We start from the raw sequence: 23,400 nt of genomic DNA, 5'->3' as shown, positions 1-23,400 counted from the left end.
TCATCTTAATATCGCTATAAAAAAATCACATTGCGGTCTCAATTCTATCTGCTGCCCTTCTTGTTTTCTTTGTTGAGCGGAAATTTTCAAAAATTAGCTGCTTGCTCAGTTTTTATTGTTTGGTGCTTGTTTGGAACACGGGCACAGATCAGAGAACACTGGGAAAATCACTTCCCGAAGCTTTGCTCCAATGTGTTATTTTTTTCATTATTTGAAATTACTGCTAGCAATCGACTAGCTTGCCCTGGTTCAAACACAGGTCTGCACCAGAGCTAAAGGGTCTGCACATTGGGGCATATTATCAAGCACGGCGTTAAAATTATTGCTACTTTAGTGGTAGAAAACTGCCGCTAAAGCGGCGATGATGGGCTTGATAATATGCCGCAGAGAATTCCAATAGAAGCCCATGTTGACACCATAAAAATGGGCTTCTATGGGAATTCGCAAGGGCATATTATCAAGCCCATTATCGCCGCTTTAGCGGCAGTTTTCTGCCGCTAAAGCGGCGATAATTTTAATGCTGTTTCTTGATAATATGCCCCCTTGTTTTTCTGGTTTTCGGACAAACCGAAAGACGTCAGATGGCAGTGTCAAAGGCAAGAACGGAAATGGAGGGCAAATTGTGTTCCAGAAGCGAAAGGAAAACACAAAGTAATGGTACTTATGTATTAACATTCCATGTCCTCTTACTAAGTAAACAAACATGGTCTGCCAGTAACGTCCCTGACAAACTTTGGAAGGTGGTTAAAGAGCTCTCTCCTCATTCGATGTGGGTGACCCTGCTGACTGGCACTCCGCTGCAGCCATGCCTGCATTCCCTCCCATCTCCCCCTTGCAAGTAAATAATTTTCTTATGAACATGAAATCAGGCTCACCTGATGAACCCTGTCCTTCTAGAGTTTTACAACTCACCCCAGATCAGTTTGTGACCTTTTTGGTAAAAGTCTTCAATCAGATATTAACAACGTGAGAGTGTTTCCAACTTTGGAAGGAAACAGTAGTCATCTCCCTTCTAAAGAAACCTAATGGGGACCCAGAGGACCTCAAAAACCTTTGCCCTATCTTTCTACTGCCCGCACCGGCAAAAATGCTTGAAAATTAGATCAACCCGGAATTTACTGAGTTTATTACTGCCTGAGATCACTTGGATCCTGAGCAGAATGGGTTCAGAAATGGTCACCGAGTCACTGCTGGTTGCCACTGCAGATTCCATTCGTTGCTAAGTAGATCAAGGAGGCACTGCTATTTTGGTAACGTTTGTCTGTCAGTGGCATTTGACACAATATCACCGTTCTGCTTGATCCAAAGATTACATCAAGCAGCGCTGAGGGCTACTGCTCTGGGCCTGGGTTCCTTTCTGAAAGATAGGATCCAAATAGTCAGCTGTAGTAATTGTAGAGCAGAGGGGCTCCAGCTCCCTTGTCCTCTCTTAGCCCCACCTTACTCAACTTGAATGCCGCACCCCTGGTGGAACTGGTGCGCTCGTTTGGCTTTCAGATGTTATCCTATGCGGACGATACCCAAATCATCATCTCCATTTCAGATAATCTGCCACTTGTAGCAGACAAATTCAATCTCAGTATGAATGGCATTAGAAACAGGAAGATGGATAATTGCTAAAAACGGAATGGTGAAAAGACCGAGATCCTGATGTGGGACAAAGTATGCAGTATGGTCTGAACTCTAGTGACCAGACTTGTGGTCCTTTACCTTCACCAGTCAAATCTGCTGGAAATGTGTGGGTCATTGTTTGATGACACTCACTCTTTTGAAACTCAGGTCAGCAGGACTGTGAGTTCCTGTTCTTTTTAATGACCGCACCCTGAAAAAGATCTTTTCCGCTTATTCCAGCTGAACTCAGAGCGGCAGTGGGCATTGATTTAATTACCTCATGCCTAGACTGTTGTAATGCTTTATACCTGAACAACAACAAGTCCTCACTGAATAGACTGCAGGTTATTCAAAATGCGGCAGCCCGTCTGACACTGAATGTACCTAAACACCTTTCATGAAAGAAGGCAGGCGCTCCCTCCACTGGCTGCCAGTTAGGAGGCGAGTGATATATAAAACACTTTGCATTGTCCATTTGTCTCTTTACCATCAAGGGTGTGCGCCTCTGAGTATAGCACTCCATTGGTGTAGCCCTACAAGTCGGCTCAGATCCTCATCTCTTAGGAAGGTGTTCTGCTCGATTTTCCTGGCCTTCTTGTGAGGAAAAGATGATTGAATGTGACTTCAGTCTCTTACCATTCAAGTCTAAGGGTTAGAGTAGTGAATGGAGCCTATTTACTAGGCACTTCGACATGATTCTGTGTTCTTCCCCATAGATCAGGGCTTGCACACATAGCCTAGGGGATAGATTCGTTAGTATTAGGGATAACCTGTCCTGTAGTGAGGGTATTTCATGGAGCCGTGCTGAATTCAGGCCTGGTAGGCCTCAAACGGGAGAGACTCCATCTTTCTTTCTGCTCCGGCAGCTTGGGATGCTTCTAGGTCAAATGTAATGTTTTAGTTATGAGGTGTTATTCGCTTGGAGAGAACCGGTTCAGGCCGGCCCTTATCGAAGGATTGTATTTTTCTTCATGCCGAAGACACTACATCAGGCCGGCCGGCTGGGAACGTGTCCTTGGTACGGGGAGGTACAAGAATTTGGTGGGCGGCAGGTTACGGGCCGGAATTTTCCATGAGGAAACGCACCTCTATATTAGTGAAAGTCTGAGGCAGTTACATGGTCAGTCCGTAGGCGGCATCTAGCCGTTAGCAATAAAGCTACTACTTATTCCAGGGAAGACAGACGCCATCTTGAAGGCGGAGAAAAACCGAGAGACAGATACTCTCCTAGCAGAATAGCCAGAGAGGAGAGAGTAGCCGACAAGGAAGAGGTCCCAGTGACTCGGAGAAGGGTGAAGGGAACAGCGCATAGTGGTGCAGACGTGTATCCGTGACTGCGGAGGTGTGACTTCCAGGCGAGCCGAGGCACAGACGAGACGGGAACCTAGATGACCACTGAGTGCAGGCTACACACTACTAAGGTGATGTCGACCCTTTCTTATTAGAGTGTACAACTTAATCTTTCACTTTTCTTTGCAGGTTATGTGTTATATTGTAATGTTATGTGATTGCGTATGTAACGAGTAATAAAGTACCCAGTTTGTAGTGAACCAACATGTGCTACGTGTTCTTGTATGAGAGGGTAGCCTATTTTTCTAGTCAGCTGCGGCTACATGAACAGATGTTAACCCTGATCAGGTAAGTGGTAACTGAATAAGGGAGAAAGGAGCCCCTCGAACCGGAGAACAGACTATGCTCGAACTGGCAGTCCTTGTGTGATCTGATGCATAGTGAGACTGATTCCCTTTTTGTATGTTATGGTGATCATAGGATGAACTATCGTATGAACTGTCGTCTGGGTAGAGAGGTCTGGATCCGTATGGGATCGCGAGGCCGCCGATTGTGCTAAGACTGCCGTCTGGGTAGAGAGGTCTGGATTCGTATGGGATCGCGAGGCCGCCACTTGTGCTAAGACTGCCGTCTGGGTAGAGAGGTCTGGATTCGTATGGGATCGCGAGGCCGCCACTTGTGCTAAGACTGCCGTCTGGGTAGAGAGGTCTGGATTCGTATGGGATCGCGAGGCCGCCACTTGTGCTGAGACTGTCGTATGGGCAGAGAGGTCTGGATTCGTATGGGATCGCAAGGCCGCCATTTGTGCTGAGACTGTCGTATGGGCAGAGAGGTCTGGATTCGTATGGGATCGCGAGGCCGCCACTTCTGCTGAGACTGTCGTATGGGCAGAGAGGTCTGGATCCGTATGGGATCGCGAGGCCGCCGATTATAAGAGGTCTTGGTATGTATGAGTAGGAATTCCCTGTATATATGTGGTTACCTATTGTAAATAGGCCCTAGGGAGGGGGAGAGGATAACGTTCTGGCTGGGTTAGTGAGGCTCTGATGAGCGGGTTCTATCTGATCCGAAAACCAAAGCAGAACATTTGGCGTCACAAACCGTTTACGAAACCTGTGTGCGTTGTGGTTGTATCGTGTTTGCTTTCGGCGCATGCGTGGTTTCGTTTGTATATTATTTGTATATAATTGTGTGTATAGTTTTTTTTCTCTTTCTCTTTTTCTTCTCTTTCTTTTCCGAGATGTTTTCTAGAAAGTCGAAATCTACTTTTAAGTTGCCTGTTGATATGCCCGGCTGGGATTCAACGCCTTATGAAGCCTTAGCCCGTGAGTGGGCTGATTCTACTGGTTTGAGTGAGAATTGGAATTCTTTTTTGGACCTGGCGGAGCCGGCTAATGTGATTACTTGTTTACAGAAGGCGCCGGTATCTAAGGGTGATGAGCTTCCCGTTTTGGGGCGTAGAGGTTGGATTGTTCTGTCTGCGTACAGGATTCTGCATGAGAGGTTGTTGAAATTACAGAAATTGCATAAGGATGTGGAAGCGAACTTTGTTGAGATTCAGAATGCTCATACTTTGTTGCGGTGTCAAAATACGTTGCTTGCTGACAAACTTGAGACTTACCAAACTATTGCCGAGAGGGCGGCTGTGCGAATTGCTCGTTATAAATACAAGAATCGGCGTGGTCGGGTTTCGACGCGAAAGGTGCGTCTGGTCGTGGCGAAAGCCGGACTGGATTGGAATCCTGATGAATGGGATGGTAATATCTGGAACTCGAGTGATTCTCGTTCCTCGGGTGAGGAGTCTGCCAAGCGCGAGTCCTCTCGCTCAGGCCGTGATTGTAAGTCTGCTTCTTGCGCCTCTGATGGTGCACCCCGTGATTGCGCTCGTCCTTTGAGTAGGGTCGATGCTTCTTACACTGATTGTTCCTCTACGTGTACTGATCGAGCTCCTTGTGATGCTCGTCCCGCGGTCTCGGTGCATCCAGTTTTTCGGCGGAAGTTGCAGCAGGCTCCCGGTGTTCCGAATGGTATTGCTTTAGACTCTTTGGAGGATTTTACTCAACAAGAAATTAGTGATATTTTGCAGCGATTTCGGCAGCGAGCTGGTGAGACCTTACTCACATGGATGGTGCGCCTTTATGAACTGGGCGCTGCTGGCATTATGTTGGATGCTGGCGATTGTTTGAAATTTTGTTCCTTGAGTACGGATTCTACTGTACAGGATCATTTTCGTAATTTTAATGGTGGTGGTCAAATTACTTTGCTTCAATTGGCGACTGAGGGTTGTAATCAAAAATATCCTACTGAGTCTGACTGGCCTGTGAATGACAAACCGTGGTATACTTTGCGCGATGCTGCACAACGTCTCAAAGAGGAGGTGATGAAAACGGCAATTTTTCTGAATACTGCTGACAGGTTGCTTGATGGTTTGTTGACATCTTCTGTGCGGAATCGTATTATTCGTTCTTCCCCTGTTGCTTATAAGCAGGTCATGATGACTTTATTGATTAATCAGACTGGTAACATGTTATCTATGGTGCTGGAATCGGTACGCCAACTCGGTGAGTTGGGTGAGTGGTTTAAACCTGAACGGCAGTCCCGGCCTGACACTCGTACTCCTGGTGACAATAAACTTACTAGACGTGATATATTTTTTGGTCTTGTGGCCGATGGTGTGCGGAAGGAGGACATTGACGGTGAGGCTACTCCTCGTTTGTGGGAAATGTTTCGCAAACGTGGCTTGGATCGAAAGGAGGGTGCCCGGCGTGTTCGGACGACTGAATGTGATCGTGGTTTTTCTGACGGTAGCGGTGATGACGACCGCCGTGGGCGCTCTGATCGTCGTGATGATCGACGTTATGTACGTGATTTGTCCCCCCGTCGTGAGAGAGACAGAGAGAGAGAGGGGGAAAGAGAAAGGGGGAGAGATGATTATGTTAACAGCAGACGTAGGGATGATAGGGATCAATCCCCTGAGTTGAGAAGGAAAGAGGATCGACACAGATTGGCCGATCGAAACCCGCAGTACAATGCAGAGGACAGGAATCCAAATCGTAATAGAGATGGATATGAACAGGAGGTATCGATACCTGAGAAACGTGAGAGTCTTTATCCCGATTTATCCTGGCACACAGAACGCAGTAAAAATGACTAGGAAATAGGTCAAGCTCCAGTACACAGATGGGCTCATAGAGATAATAGACCCTATGTAGATATTGATATTTATTGGAGACATCGTAATGTCCAAAGGGCCCGAGCATTGGTAGATACAGGAGCGGAGGCCACTCTTATTCATGGAAAATCAAAGAAGTTTAAAGGTCAGCCTTTTACAATTACCGGATTAGGTGGAAAGGAAACTCCCGCAGTTCAAACTTTACTTGAAATGAGAATAGGTAGAATTCCTAGAAAAGAATACTCTGTATTAGTGGTGCCACTCTTAGAATTCATAATTGGAATTGATATTTTGAAAGGAATGACTTTGCACTTAGATGATGGATGTTACCAATTTGGAACTAAACATTATATATCGTCCAGGCCTGTACGGGTTGGTCGTTTAAGGATGCCTCCCATAAAAGTTCCCCAGGCGACAAAAGTGGTTTGTCAGAAGCAGTATCGTATTCCAGGTGGTCATGAAGAGATTAGTACCACTATTCAGGAGTTGGTGGATGCAGGAGTTATAACCCCAGTTACTTCTGCTTGGAATAATCCTGTTTGGCCTGTACGTAAGAGTGATAATTCTTGGCGCATGACTGTTGATTATCGAGAATTGAATAGACACACACCCTCTTTGGCTGTTGCAGTACCGGATGTTATTACCCTAATTGAAAGAATCCAAAAACATCCAGGTACATGGTATGCATCCATTGATATTGCTAATGCTTTCTTTTCGATTCCGATTGCCCCTGAGTGTCAGGAACAATTCAGTTTTACGTGGAACGGGCGTCAGATGACGTTTAGAAGTCTTCCCCAGGGCTATGTGCATAGTCCTACGATCTGTCACCGGCTGGTGGCAGAGCATTTGGCTGAGGTACCGGTTCATCCGCAAATTCAGATATGTCACTATATTGATGATATTTTGATCCAAGGCGAAACACAAGAGGAAGTTCGGACCCAATTGGACAGAGTCATTGAGTGCCTGCGTGAGAAAGGTTGGGAAATCAACCCGGATAAATTACAAGGTCCGTCCCAGGCTGTGAAATTTTTGGGTATTAATTGGCATGAGGGGCACCGAGAAGTGATCCCTCAGGTTAAACAGAAAATTCTTGATTTTGCAGTTCCGAGGAATAGGAAAGAAGCCCAAAGCTTCATTGGATTGTTTGGTTTTTGGCGCCAGCATATTCCTCATTTGAGTCAAATATTGGCCCCTTTGTACCGTGTCACTCGTAAAAAGAATGCATTTGAATGGGATAAACCACAGCAAGATGCGTTCAGTCTGGCAAAAGAAGCAATTCAGCATGCTCTGGATTTATGGCCTGTATGTGATGGTGATGTGGATTTGAATGTGTCTGTACAAGGCCTTTATGCGAATTGGAGTTTGTGGCAGAAACAAGGCAAGAGTAGAGTACCGTTAGGTTTCTGGACCAAAAAGTTACCTGATGCTGGTGAGCGTTATACACCTTTTGAGAAACAGTTACTTGCATGTTATTGGGCTCTGGTGGATACCGAGCAATTGACTTTGGGACATGATATAGTTCTGCGACCTGAAATTCCTATCATGCAGTGGGTTATGAGTTCGCCGAAAACTCACCGAATTGGACACGCTCAAGAGGCGAGTGTGATTAAATGGAAATGGTATATACAAGACAGGGCACGTGTGGGACAAAAAGGAGTTGCATCTTTGCATGAGCAGGTGGCGCGGGCGCCATCGACTGAGACTGAGAGTGAATGTTCCGTACCTTTAGTACAGGAGTTTCCTGTTAAGTGGGGTAGACCTTTTGATGATTTGTCCGCGGAGGACAGAAACCATGTCTGGTTTACGGATGGTTCAGCAAGGTTCATAGGGACGAAACGGCATTGGAAGGCGGTGTCCTATAATCCGATCACACAAAAATTGCTGAGTACAACTGGTGAGGGTAAGAGCAGTCAATTTGCTGAACTCTATGCTGTTTATCAAGTTCTGAAACAAGAGTTACCTGGCACATGTCATATTTTCACCGATTCTTGGTCTACTGCCAATGGACTGGCAGTTTGGTTACCGACTTGGCATTCCCATAGTTGGAAATTGCATTCAAAAGAACTGTGGGGAAAAGAATTATGGCAGGAGATTTGGGAAATGCTCCCACAGAGTACTGTTACAGTCTTCCATGTGGATGCTCATACCCCGATAGACTCTCTTGACAAATTCTTTCATAACATTGCAGATGAGAAATCTAAAATTGCTGAGGCAGTGGTGGACAGGCAAGATTCTGATATTGCGGGATTGGCGAAATGGGCCCACCAGAAAGCAGGACACTTTGGAGAGAAAGCCACTAGCAGGTGGGCTGCTGATCGAGGAATTTATATTCCCCTAGATTTAATCAAAAATGTTATTCTACATTGTCCCATTTGTCAGCATATCAGGCAGCGCAAAGTGCCCCAAATTGTCAAAGGTCATTTACATCGCGGGAAATTGCCCGCTCAAATTTGGCAGATTGATTACATCGGTCCACTTCCTATGAGTAGGAATTGTCAATATGTTTTCACTATTGTTGATACATACAGTGGCCTGCTGGTGGCCCTTCCCTGTAAGCAAGCTACCCAATTGAATACTATTAAAACATTGGAATTGATTATGATGTATTATGGTGTGCCATTGCAAATTCAATCTGATAATGCATCCCATTTTCGTGGAAGATTGGTACAGGACTTCTGTGTGGAAAACAATATTGAATGGGTGTTTCATATACCATATTATCCACAGGCCTCGGGCCTTGTGGAGAGGTTGAATGGCCTGCTGAAAGATCAGTTACGTAAATTAACAGATGACAAGTATAAGAATTGGCGAGACTTTTTGCCTCAAGCGCTATTGATTTTGAATAACCGTCCTTTTCTAAATGCTGAATCTCCACTTATGCGTTTGTTTCCTCCGAAGGTCAATGCTAAGCCCAATGAAATCAGAGAGACTGTGATGTACTGGAAAATTACTCCCGGAGCTTTGGCTCCATGTAGGGCGACCCCAGGGTCGGCAGGTTTAGACTTGCATGCCATGGATGACACCGTTATAGAAAGTAAGAATCGAGTCATCATTGAAACTGGTGTTGGTGTTCATATACCAACTGGGAATTTCGGATTAATCGCCCCTAGATCGGGGCTGGCTGTGAAAGGCATTCAGGTGCTTGGAGGAATCATTGACAGTGATTATCAGGGACAGATTAAGGTGCTCCTGCTGAATAGCAGTGAGGTTGACTTACTAATACATCAAACTGACCGAGTGGCTCAATTGCTAATAATGCCTGTTTTCAGTGGTGAGATCACAAAAGGCACTGCCCCAACGTTGCTAACTGTACGAGGCCAGAAAGGTTTTGGCTCCACAGATAATCCTGGGGCCAGAGTTTGGGTGCAGTCGCCTAAGAATCCCCCTGAACAAGCAGAGGTCATTGCAACCGGTCAAGACAACACCATTTTAGTTATGAGACCAGGGAAAGATAGCTGGGAAGCAGTCCCGGCTGACAAATGTTACTTACGAGAATGAATAATGCCTGTATTCGATTCTCTTTCAGATCATTCTTTGGACTGTTGCTGCAGGATGTGTCGGCGTTGGACTCCTTTTGGGCTGGTACGACGAGAGAGGAGGGATCCCATCAACCCGGGCTGAGTTGAGAACCCGAGTGTCGCGCTCCTTCGCTGCGTGGGATTCGTCGTCGAACTTTTGGACTATGTTAGCCAAACGAGTGACTAAAGCCCCTCATTTCTGCTTGACACCGATGAGATCGGTAACTGACATTCTAGCAACTTGTTTAGTTGCTGTCCCTGCTTCATTGGAGACTTTGACTCATATTTTCAATATATCGAATGCTCGCCCCAATGTTCTTCTGGGCGATTTTGCTACCCATGAGTATTGCCCCTTGTGTACTGTACTGTCAGACCCGATACCCCCCATCCAGTCCCAAATAGTTACCTATAATATCACACGGGGTGATTTGTGTTTTTTCCTTACTTGTGATCCTAGTGCGATTTCTGAATGTATGCGTTTAAGATTGAAAGGTGCCACTTCATTCACCGCTCATGAACGAACTTTGTGCCTTCAAAGGACACCGAAAACATGTACCTCTGTTCAGAATAACATGACTTGCAAGAGTTTGGTAGTTACCCCCAGTCATTATCGCACGATGTTACTACCTGCCGGATGGCTTTTCTCATGTGGTAATACTTCCTGGCCATATATCCCCGCAAATATTTCTGGAGGCCCTTGTGCCATTACTAGACTGAGCTTGTTAATGTTTTCATCACATCCGAATGCCAACTCTCGTGTGATTCGAGATACAGTGAGGTTACAGGAGGATTGTGACTCATCTTTGCATTTATATTCCAAGTCTGAATACCTTAGCCTGGCTATTTCAATTGTTGGTGTTCCTGCTTTGGCAGTTTATACTGCCAAATCTATTGGGAAAATGGCCTGCTGGATGGTAAAATCCATTAATCATACTTCTACAGTCCTGTCTGACATGCTGTTAGACGCTCAGGGTGAACGTAGAGCTATCTTGCAAAATCGAGCGGCCATTGATTATCTTTTGCTTAAACATGGACACGATTGTTCTGATTTTGAGGGTCTTTGTTGTTTTAACTTGTCTGATCATACAAAATCCATTCAAGCTCACATTGATAAACTACATGACTTGACAGAAGAAGTTAGAAAACACATTGACCAGGGCTGGTTTGACTGGCTCTTTAATTGGTTACCTGATTTGCATATGTTACGTCCGATATTAGGAGGTATTCTGGTTACTATCGGCATTTTGATTTCTATCTGTTGCTTTATTCAGTGTATTCCTTCACTACTTCAATTCTGCACACCTGGTACTAGACATAGATCAGTTAGTTTTGTTTCATATTATTCTTCCACAGATATTAGTTCTGTTTAATGAATGTATAATAGACTGAAGTCAAGGGTGAAATGTTCTGCTCGATTTTCCCGGCCTTCTTGTGAGGAAAAGATGATTGAATGTGACTTCAGTCTCTTACCATTCAAGTCTAAGGGTTAGAGTAGTGAATGGAGCCTATTTACTAGGCACTTCGACATGATTCTGTGTTCTTCCCCATAGATCAGGGCTTGCACACATAGCCTAGGGGATAGATTCGTTAGTATTAGGGATAACCTGTCCTGTAGTGAGGGTATTTCATGGAGCCGTGCTGAATTCAGGCCTGGTAAGCCTCAAACGGGAGGGACTCCATCTTTCTTTCTGCTCCGGCAGCTTGGGATGCTTCTAGGTCAAATGTAATGTTTTAGTTATGAGGTGTTATTCGCTTGGAGAGAACCGGTTCAGGCCGGCCCTTATCGAAGGATTGTATTTTTCTTCATGCCGAAGACACTACATCAGGCCGGCCGGCTGGGAACGTGTCCTTGGTACGGGGAGGTACAAGAATTTGGTGGGCGGCAGGTTACGGGCCGGAATTTTCCATGAGGAAACGCACCTCTATATTAGTGAAAGTCTGAGGCAGTTACATGGTCAGTCCGTAGGCGGCATCTAGCCGTTAGCAATAAAGCTACTACTTATTCCAGGGAAGACAGACGCCATCTTGAAGGCGGAGAAAAACCGAGAGACAGATACTCTCCTAGCAGAATAGCCAGAGAGGAGAGAGTAGCCGACAAGGAAGAGGTCCCAGTGACTCGGAGAAGGGTGAAGGGAACAGCGCATAGTGGTGCAGACGTGTATCCGTGACTGCGGAGGTGTGACTTCCAGGCGAGCCGAGGCACAGACGAGACGGGAACCTAGATGACCACTGAGTGCAGGCTACACACTACTAAGGTGATGTCGACCCTTTCTTATTAGAGTGTACAACTTAATCTTTCACTTTTCTTTGCAGGTTATGTGTTATATTGTAATGTTATGTGATTGCGTATGTAACGAGTAATAAAGTACCCAGTTTGTAGTGAACCAACATGTGCTACGTGTTCTTGTATGAGACGGTAGCCTATTTTTCTAGTCAGCTGCGGCTACATGAACAGATGTTAACCCTGATCAGGTAAGTGGTAACTGAATAAGGGAGAGAGGAGCCCCTCGAACCGGAGAACAGACTATGCTCGAACTGGCAGTCCTTGTGTGATCTGATGCATAGTGAGACTGATTCCCTTTTTGTATGTTATGGTGATCATAGGATGAACTATCGTATGAACTGTCGTCTGGGTAGAGAGGTCTGGATCCGTATGGGATCGTGAGGGCCCCAAATTGTGCTAAGACTGCCGTCTGGGTAGAGAGGTCTGGATTCGTATGGGATCACGAGGCCACCACTTGTGCTAAGACTGCCGTCTGGGTAGAGAGGTCTGGATTCGTATGGGATCGCGAGGCCGCCACTTGTGCTAAGACTGCCGTCTGGGTAGAGAGGTCTGGATTCATATGGGATCGCGAGGCCGCCACTTGTGCTGAGACTGTCGTATGGGCAGAGAGGTCTGGATTCGTATGGGATCGCAAGGCCGCCATTTGTGCTGAGACTGTGGTATGGGCAGAGAGGTCTGGATTCGTATGGGATCGCGAGGCCGCCACTTGTGCTGAGACTGTCGTATGGGCAGAGAGGTCTGGATCCGTATGGGATCGCGAGGCCGCCGATTATAAGAGGTCTTGGTATGTATGAGTAGGAATTCCCTGTATATATGTGGTTACCTATTGTAAATAGGCCCTAGGGAGGGGGAGAGGATAACGTTCTGGCTGGGTTAGTGAGGCTCTGATGAGCGGGTTCTATCTGATCCGAAAACCAAAGCAGAACAGAAGGTCACCATCCCCAGATTCTGCAAAGCCAGGTGTGGTGGCTGCTCATTCTCGGGTGCTGCAGCTAAAATGTGGATTTGTGGTTTTCCTCAAGCAACTGAAAATCTGGCTTTTTTCCCTTCTGTACTTGCAGCTCTCTGGTCTCCACGGATGCTTTCCTTACTGGCCTTTGCGCTTTGATGCCTTCGGACTTCGTGCATTTTACAAATTCTTTTCTCTTCCGTTTCATAAATATAAACATTTATTTCGCAAATCACAAGATGTGCATTTAAAAGTGTGTGTAAAACACTGAAAGGAGCAAAATGTTGTTGAAGAAGTTGCACAAGGCAATATATTCACGGGAGATATGTTCAGTGACATTGAGCAACTTATGCAGTGGCATGTGGCATGTTTCTAAAAGCTATATCATGCATGAATTCCTCTATTAAATGCAAGTGTCTCGGACACACAGACACTTTCCTAATTACCATAACACACAAATCACTTTAGAATCCATTCACGGTGACCAAGAATCATGCAGGTAGGAGCAGGGGGCGAAGATTTCGACAGACAGTGATGAGGAGAAATCCATTCATTATATATTTTTCCTTTGTCATCGTCAATCCGAAATGTCAAGAACTTCCGCTGAGTCACAGCCAGTGGAAACCCTGCAGTCCCCACACATATAAATTAGCAGAGCAATCACAAGTTTGATGAGGTGGGTGAAGTGCCAAGCTTTAAAGGAACAACAGGTCTCTGAAATGTGCTTACATGTGATGCATGTAGTGGTTTTATTGCTTTAAAATAGTTTTATTTTATTTCTAATGCACCATAGACCCAAGCATTTTTCTCAGTCTGAACTTTATTACTGATTATATAAATATGTATGCGCACATTTCGAAAGAGAAAACATTTCATGAACCTTTTCTAAAGCAACTTAGATGTTTTGTGTTCGCTTGGAATAGGAGCCGCTTGGAATGTGAGACCACTTAGAGCAAACCTTTGTGCGTTTTCTATTGCAAAAAGTTCTTGGACGTTTGCTTCAAATTGAATGTTTTCTTAATTGGCAACATCGATGCGTCTGTACTCCCATTTTTGAACGGTTAATGACGTAATTTTACTTGCCCACCACTTCATTTGCCGACGGTATAGAATCACGCCAGATTTGGGTACCAATTGGGCCTGGGCTAAAAATCCGTTCCGCTCGCGGAAATTGCGATAATTTGACATTTTCGCGTTCCGCGGAGAGCGCGAAAATGTCAAAATTTCCGCAATCCGCATTTTACCGGAAATTTTTGCTTGCTCGCGCTTTAAAATAATACATTCTTGCGTGCGCGCGATCGCCTTACCTGAATCCCCGCGTTCGCAGACAAGTTTTCCCGATCCGGTCGCGTTCTCCACGAGATGTTGGATTGTTGGTAGCCATTTGTGCTGTCTCGCCACAGTTCGCGCCCGCAGTAACATCATTCGTCGCGCAATCACGTCTTTCTTCTCGCGATCATGCACCGCGAGACAAGTGAAAACAAGATGGCCGCGCCCGCGAGCAACCGCATGGGTAAGTTGGCGAGCCGCGACCACACAGAACATACCGCGAACGGGCGGGAAAAAACTTCTGCATCTTCGCGATATTTCCGCATGTTTGCGGAGATTTTTAACATTTTCGCGATAATTTGCGAAAGTGAATTTCGCAAATTCCGCCCACCCCTAGTACCAATGAATCTTATATTGGTTTTCTTCGTGTTTCTGGCACAAAATCATTGTCTGTCTTCAGAGTGGATACATTTTATCTCATAATATAACAGCCACAAAAATCCACTCATCAAGTGAGTTACAAAATGTACACACACAATGGCTTCCAAGGTTTCAGGTTGCTTATGTGTGACATTTTCATAAGTTCAGTGTAATTATGAGTGACATTTCAACGACTATGAGTGACACTTTCTCATGAGCAAAATCAAGCAATGAAGACGAGGGAAGCATATAAATATCAGAAAGTGCACCCATTTGAGTACTGGGAAACCCTAAGAAGATCTCAGAACTGCTGCAATTGACATATGGCTTTGCTGTTTCTCAATATTTGTGACTGCTATAATTTCTACTGTATTGCTCTTTGTCTATATATATGGCCCAACACCATTGTGTAGTATCATTTATATGCCTATATCATCTATTTCATTTGTAACATCTTTTGGTCCCTCTCCCACAAACAGTTCATTTGCTTTATGGTGCTGCTCATACCAGAACAGGGTGTCAGAGGACACACACATTATACAGACACAATGACTCTTTTGTGGGTATTCCAGTCTAGAAAATATCATTCGTAGCACATCTCCTCTGACAACAGCTGAAGTGTTTTCATAGGTGGTTCATCCATCCAGCAATGATCTGGGATGAAACTGAAGAGCTTTGCAGTGTTCATGAGCATTCTGCCTGGTGTACTGCAAGAAATTCAGCACAAATATGAAATTAGCAAAAGGGGGCCAAGGCCAGCAGGATATTTGAAATTGAAAATATCCCACATTGTCATCTTAGTAGTTACACGGGCAAGCACTGACTGCAAGCTGCAGCTGCCTGACCGCGCACTGCCATTTGTTGTGTAAATCTCAGAGAGGCTGGTGGCACTTACTTGGGCATTGGTCGCAGAGTCCGGAGGAGTGTGGCCGTGGCGGTCCAAGGATTGCTGAGGCAGCGTTTCCCTGCAAGGCGAGCCACCACGGGCCATGGTAATTCAGGTTTGACAGCTGCCTTACTAGTTAATAGTCACCCTCCAGAGTGGCTGTCCAGTGAGCCCTGGGCTGGCCCGTCCAGTGTCACACTTCAGAAAACTCTGTCCTGGTGGCCGCAGCAACACGGGTCACTCACTCCTCTCCGACTCCCTCGGGTCTGCCATTATTGAATTTGGGGGCTGGAGGGAGGGTAAACAAAAGGGCTCATAGCACGCAGCAGGCCTGGCAGGGCCGGTGCGAACTGCCTGCATCAGGCAGCACAACACAGCAAGTGCCAATGTGATTGAATTCACTGAGCCGTGGGCAAAACTCTAGCCAGCTGCCATTACCCCCCACAAACTTCCCAGACCTGCTCTAGCAACAGGATGTGATGACCCCCACGGCGCCGACCGCGGGTATTCAAGGTGATACATTGTAGCAGTGTGAGTGTGAGCACCCTTAATAGTTCAATTGCGAGCCTGCCAGAACAGTGGGGGCAGGGCGAGCTGCCACACTTAACAGTTTTAACAGCCAGGCAGCACTTCAGTGATAACTGTGACACTATGCATCACACTTGACAATGCATTTCAGTGCTGTAATGCGGATTACCACACTGAAGTGCGTTAGTCTAATGCCTGATGCGTGGTACTTGGCAGGACTGACACACACACATGCACCCACTCACGCACGCACACACACTTCACACAGTTGCAGTGTCGCTAGAGAACTAGAAACAGGGATATGTCAAACTGAAAGGTAACATCGCAATTCACTTAGAAGTTAATGGAAGAAGTAAACATCTCAGAAACATGATGCGACTTCAATGTGAACAATGAAGGGTGTGAGGGAAGCTTCTTTTTTAATGCAATAGACTGAAATAAGGTCCAGGGCCAATAAAGGATGCTATGTTTAAGCTTAATCAATAAAATCACTCCATCAGGACAAGGGGTCTCAAATTAAATGATTAATTCAAGGGCAACGTATTTCGACTTGGCTGTTTTTGTTTTTCCAAAAGCCAATTTGCTTGTAAGTACAACAACCATTTTAAACAAGTAACCAAAATAAACAAGACACCTCCACAGCTGAATGCAATAATACAATTTTTCTTTGAAGAAATAATTTTATTCATATATAGAACAAATGTGTATGTAAATTGGTGCTGTCATTATTATTAATATTGTTGAAATTATGGCGATTCAACGATTAAAAATTAATCGGAATGCACACTGATGCTGTCATTACTATTATTACTGATGAAATTAGAGAGACTCATGGAGTAAAAATTCAATCTTTCTTTGAAGTATGTATTACTTTTAGGCATATTTAGAAAAAATGTGTATGCACATTGGTTATCTTTATTGTTGAAATTATGGCGACTCAACAGCAATGGCAGCAGTAATACATGTTGTCTGTCTTTTATATTGTTTATTTTGGTTACTTGTTTAACCCCTTCGCTGCTAGGCCTTTTCCCCTCCAGTGCTAAGCCTTTTTTGGGGTATTTGGGGTAGTGCGCGCTTAGGCCCCTGTAACTTTTTGACCACATTAGGTATCCATGCCAAATTTGCGTCCTTTTCTTCCAACATCATGTGGATTCTAAAGGTACCCAGGGTTTGTGGATTGTCCTAGAGGGTTCCCAGAAATTAGTCAAAATACAGCAAAATTTAGTTTTTTTTGTGAAAAATGGGGAAAAGTGACTGCAAATGAAAGCGTCTGGGTTTTTCTCTTCAAATGATATCAAAAAAGGGTTTGTGGGGTTGAAATTACCATTTCTCCAGCTTTTAGGGAATGAGAGATTTTTGTTAGAAATCCAACTTTTTTTACACAGTTTTGACATTTTTCTGGGACATACCCTATTTTTGCAATTTTTTGTGCTTTCAACCTCCTTCAAGATAATGGTAGAAATGTGTAGAAAAGCAATAATGGATCTTGGAAAGCTATACATTTTTGAAAATTAGACAAAATTCTGAATTCAGCAAGGGGTCATTTGTGTAGATCCATCAAGGTTTCTTTATAGAAACTAACAGTTAAATATAGGAAAAATTAAAAATTAGTTGAAAAAGGCAGCCTTTTGTGTCAACGTTTTGGGCCCTTGCCTGCCGCGGGTACTTGGGCTTCTCACACAAGTGAGGCACCATTTTTACCGGGAGAGCGGGAGGAACGCTGGGTGGTGGTAAATTTGTGTGAGCCCGGTGATGCCACAACTTTCCCACACCAAAATGTGTGAAAAAGTGATTTTTTCAGCTAAAATTGAGGTTTGCAGGGGTGTCTGGGTAAGGAAACGTTGGGGGATCCACGCAAGCCATACCTCCCTGGAAGCCGCCGGGTGTCTAGTTTTCAGAAATGCATGGGTTTGGTAGGTTTCCTTAGATGGCCGCCGAGCACTGGGCCAAAAACCCAAATGACCCCCCTTGCAAGACCAGGTGGTTTTGTGATAGGCCATTTTGATGTCGCCTCACTACGTTTTGGGCTCTTGCCTGCCGCGGGTACTTGGGCCTCCCACACAAGTGAGGCCCCATTTTTACCGGGAGACCTAGGGGAATGCTGGGTGGTGGTAAATTTGTGTGAGCCCGGTGATGCCACAACTTTCCCACACCAAAATGTGTTAAAAAAGTGATTCTTCAGCTAAAATTGAGGTTTGCAGGGGATTCTGGGTAAGGAAACATTGGGGGATCCACGCAAGCCATACCTCCCTGGAAGGCTCCGGGTGTCTAGTTTTTAGAAATGTGTGGGTTTGGTAGGTTTCCCTAGATGGCCGCCGAGCACCGGGCCAAAAACCCAAGTGACCCCCCTTGCAAAACCAGGTGGTTTTGCGATAGGCCTATTTGATGTCACCTCACTATGTTTTGGGCCCTTGCCTGCCGCGGCTACTTGGGCCTCCCACACAAGTGAGGCACCATTTTTACCGGGAGACCTGGGGGAACGCTGGGCGGTGGTAAATTTGTGTGAGCCCAGTGATGCCACAACTTTCCCACACCAAAACGTGAGAATTTTTTTTTTTCCAGCCAAAATTGAGGTTTGCAGGGGATTCTGGGTAAGGAAACGTTGGGGGATCCACGCAAGCTATACCTCCCTGGAAGCCCCCGGGTGTCTAGTTTTCAGAAATGTATGGGTTTGGTAGGTTTCCCTAGATGGCCGCCGAGCCCCGGGCCAAAAACCCAAGTGACCCCCTTGGAAAACCAGGTGGTTTTGCGATAGGCCATTTTGATGTCGCCTCACTACGTTTTGGGCCCTTGCCTGCCGTGGGTACTTGGGCCTCTCACACAAGGGAGGCACCATTTTTACCGGGAGACCTGGGGGAACGCTGGGTGGTGGTAAATTAGTGTGAGCCCGGTGATGCCACAACTTTTCCACACCAAAATGTGTGAAAAAAGTGATTTTTTCAGCTAGAATTGAGGTGTGCAGGGGATTCTGGGTAAGGAAACGTTGGGGGATCCACGCGAGCCATACCTTCCTGGAAGCCCCCAGGTGTCTAGTTTTCAGAAATGTATGGGTTTGGTAGATTTCCCTAGTTAGCCGCCGAGCACCGGGCCAAAAACCGAGGTGACCCCTCTTGCAAAACCAGGTGGTTTTGAGATAGGCAATTTTGATGTTGCCTCACTACGTTTTGGGCCCTTGCCTGTCGCTGGTACTTGGGCCTCCCACACAAGTGAGGCACCATTTTTACCACTAGACCTAGGGGAACACTTGGTGGTGGGAAATTTGTGTGAGCCCGGTGATGCCACAACTTTCCAACACAAAAATATGTGAAAAAAGTGGTTTTTTCAGCTAAAATTGAGGTTTGCAGGGGATTCAGGGTAAGGAAACGTTGGGGGATCCACCCAAGCCATAACTTTCCTGGAAGCCCCCGGCTGTCTAGTTTTTAGAAATTTGAGGGTGTGGTAGGTTTCCCTATGTGATGGCTGCGCCAGGGCCCTAAATCCACAGGTAGGCATATTGCTAAAAACAACTCTGTGCCTAGTTGACTTTCTACCACCGGGGGGGGGGCATTGGTATGCCCATTCTGGGCAGCCCCCACCCCCACACATAAAAAAAAGCCAGCGTAATCGTTGGCGTCCAGTGGGCTTTTTGCCCCCCAAGGGGGGCAGATTGAGGGCTACTGCCCCTATCTGCCCCCCGGGGGGGGGGGCAGAAAGTCCACTAGATGCCAGGGATTTTTTTGGGCAAATTTTAATTAGGGTGGGGGCTGTTCAAAACGGACATGCCAATGCCCCCACCCTAATTAAAATTTGCCTAAAAAAATCCCTGGCGTCTAGTGGGCTTTTTTGCCCCCCGGAGGGGCAAATTGGGGACTACTGCCCCATCTGTCCCCCAGGGGGGAAGGAAGGCTGTAATTTTTGCGGGGAGGGGGTGGTGGGGCAAGGGCATGGCCGTTTTGGGCAACCCCCACCCTAATTAAAATTTTCCCCAAAAACTCCCTGGCGTCTAGTGGGCTTTTTGCCCCCCCCGGTGGGGCAGATTGGGGGCTAATGCCCCCATCTGCCCCCAGGGGAGGCAGAAAGTCCACTAGGCACCAGAGAGTTTCATGGGTAAATTTTAATTAGGGTGTGGGTTGCCCAAAACGGGCATGCCAATGGCCCCACCCTAATTAAAATTTTCCCTGAAAAATCTCTGCTCTCTAGTAGGCTTTTTGCCCCCCGGGGGGGCAGATTGGGGGCTACTGCCCCATCTGTCCCCCACGGGGGGCAGGAAGGCTGTAACTTTTGCAGGGAGGGGGTGGGGGCATGGGAATGTCAGTTTTGGCCAACCCCCAAACTAATTAAAATTTGCCCCAAAATAATCCCTGGCGTCTAGTGGGCTTTTTACCCCTCCAACAGGGCAGATTGGGGGCTGATGCCCCCATCTGCCCCCCAGAGGAGGCAGAAAGTCCACTAGACGTTAGGGAGTTTTTGGGGCAAATTTTAATTAGGGTGGGGCCTGCCCAAAACGGGCATGCCAATGCCCCCACCCTAATTAAAAATGTTCCCGAAAAATCTCTGGCGTCTAGTAGGCTTTTTGCCCCCCTGGGGGGAAGATTGGGGGCTGCTGCCCCATCTGTCCCCCACGGGGGGCGGGATGGCTGTAACTTTTGCAGGGAGGGGGTGGGGGCATGGGCATGTCAGTTTTGGCCAACCCCCAAACTAATTAAAATTTGCCCCAAAATAATCCCTGGCATCTAGTGGGCTTTTTACCCCTCCAACAGGGCATATTGGGGGCTGAGGCCCCCATCTGCCCCCCAGAGGAGGCAGAAAGTCCACTAGACGCCAGGGAGTTTTTGGGGCAAATTTTAATTAGAGTGGGGGCTGCCCTAAACGGGTATGCAAATGCCCCCACCCTAATTAAAATTTGCTTAAAAAAATCCCTGGCGTCTAGTGGGCTTTTTGCCCCCCGGAGGGGCAGATTGGGGACTACTGCCCCATCTGTCCCCCGGAGGGGCAGGAAGGCTGTAATTTTTGCGGGGAGGGGGTGGGGGCATGGGCATGGCCGTTTTGGGCAACCCCCACCCTAATTAAAATTTTCCCAAAAAAACTCCCTGGCGTCTAGTGGGCCTTTTGCCCCCCCGGTGGGGCAGATTGGGGGCTGATGCCCCCATCTGCCCCCCAGGGGAGGCAGAAAGTCAACTTGGCGCCGGATAGATTTTTGGGTAAATTTTAATTAGGGTGGGGGTTGCCAAAAACGGGCATGCCAATGCCCCCACCCTAATAAAAATTTGCCCAAAAAAATCCCTGGCGTCTAGTGGGCTTTCTGCCCCCCCCGGGAAGGCAGATTGGGGGCTAATGCCCCATCTGCCCCCCAGGGGGGGCAGAAAGACTAATTGTGAGCCTGAGGGGGGTGGGGGCATCGGCATGCCCGGTTTGGGCAGCCCCCACCCTAATGAATAAATTATCATAAAATCCCTGGCGTTTAGTGGGCTTTCTGCCCCCCCGGGGGGGCAGATTGGGGGCTACTGCCCCATCTGCCCCCCAGGGGTGGCAGGAAGACTGATTGTGTGCCTTAGGGGGGTAGGGGCATCGGCATGCCCGTTTTGGGCAGCCCCCACCCCTAATGAATATATTTACATGAATTCCCTGGTGCCTAGTGGGCTTTCTACCCCCGGGGGGGGGGGCAGATTGGGGGCTACTGCCCCATCTACCCCCAGGGGGGGCAGAAAGACTACTTGTGTGCCTTAGGGGGGGTGGGGGCATCGGCATGCCCGTTTTGGGCAGCCCCCACCCCTAATAAATATAATAACATAAAATCCCTGGGGCCTAGAGGGCTTTCTACCCCCCCAGGGGGGCATCCACCCCCCAGGGTGGGCAGAAAGACTGATTTTGTGCCTTGGGGGGTGGGGGCATCGGCATGCCCGTTTTGGGCAGCCCCCACCCCTAATGAAAAAATCTACATGAATTCCCTGGTGCCTAGTGGGCTTTCTACCCCCTCGGGGGGCAGATTGGGGGCTACTGCCCCCATCTACCCCCCGGGGGGGCAGAAAGACTGATTGTGCCCAAAATATTTATGGGGGAGCAAAAGCCCTTGCCCAAGGGGCCGCTCCCCCTCCCTGGTGCCTAGTGGGTGGATCCCTGCTTGGGGATCGCCTTCCTGTGGCGATCCCCAAGCAGGGATCCACTGGTGAGTGGTACCATTGGAAAGGGGAGATTCTCCCCTTTCCAACGATACCTCTGCCGTCTTTCTACATGCTCAGGGGGGTGAGATAGCCCCCTGTGCATGTAGAAAGGGAAACTGAAATGAACCTAAAGGTTCATTTTAGTTTCGGTTTCTGTGAAATGACGACAGCGAGAGGTGCGCGCTGATCGTCCTTTCACAGAAACTAGGGAGGGGGCCTCGGGAGCTGGGGAAGCTCTTCCCCAGCTCCTGAGGCTCTGGGGGAGAAAAGGAAATCCCTCTGCTGTCTGCAGCAGAGGGATTTCGTGCCCCTGTCCTCATGACGGAATGGTTCCGTCATGAGCACAGGAGCACCGATGCTCATGACGGAACCATTCCGTCATGAGCATCGAAGGGGTTAAAATGGTGGTTGTACATACGAGCAAATTGGCTTTTTGGGGGAAAAAAAAGCCACGTAGAAATACATTGCCGTTGAATTAAACATCTAATTTGAGAACGCGATCCTGGAGTACAAGTCATATGTATCATCATCACTGTGATATATATATTTTGTATGAATTGCCAAAGGGACCCTGGCACCCGTTCCTCGCACCAGCCTGAGGGGCATGGAGGTTTTCTGTATAGGCAATTTTCAAAGCCACCAAAACTGTTCTCAGGCAGGTATGACCTGGATTTGACTTAACCTGCTGACTACTCCTGTTTGCCACCCTTCTACTCTCCTGGAAATCATCATCAAACTGGTACATTTGCCTCTTGCACGACTTGCTGGGTGAGTTCTAGGCCAGGGGCGTGAACTTCACTCTGTTAGCTCAGTTTGTGGAGTTTTCTGCGCTCCGCGAAGCTCGCGGAGTGCAGAAAACTCTGCACCATGTAGCGCAGCAACTTTTTTTCCTCGCTCACCAATGGTAAGTTGGTGAGCGTGAGCTGCCACTTGGGTAGAATTTCTACTCTAGCAGCAGGAATCGCGCTGCACTTCACCACTTGTGGAACTCCGCGGAGGTTGTTTGTCACTTCGCAGAGTGCGGAACTCCGTGAACTCCACCCAGGGCTAGTGAGGTCCCTTCTTTGCTCGCTTAAAGTGGGTTGCTAATTGTCTTATTAACCTGCCACACCAATCCAATAAATATCAACCTACTTCAAGGTCTAAATGCTCAAAATCAATTAGAGAAAGAGCCTGCAGTGCATCTTCGGTAATCAAAACACTTATTCTCTTACGATAACCCCAAACTGAGGGCAAGATGGTCACTGTGCCCCATGTCAAGAACTCCAAAGTTTTTTACCCTACGGAATTGGTGCTTTGGGACCAACACATAATCAATAGGGAGATTGCTATT

The sequence above is a fragment of the Triturus cristatus genome, chromosome 8 (assembly GCF_964204655.1).
Source record: "Triturus cristatus chromosome 8, aTriCri1.1, whole genome shotgun sequence".
Classification (NCBI taxonomy): domain Eukaryota; kingdom Metazoa; phylum Chordata; class Amphibia; order Caudata; family Salamandridae; genus Triturus; species Triturus cristatus.
This window is presented reverse-complemented; position numbering follows the sequence as displayed.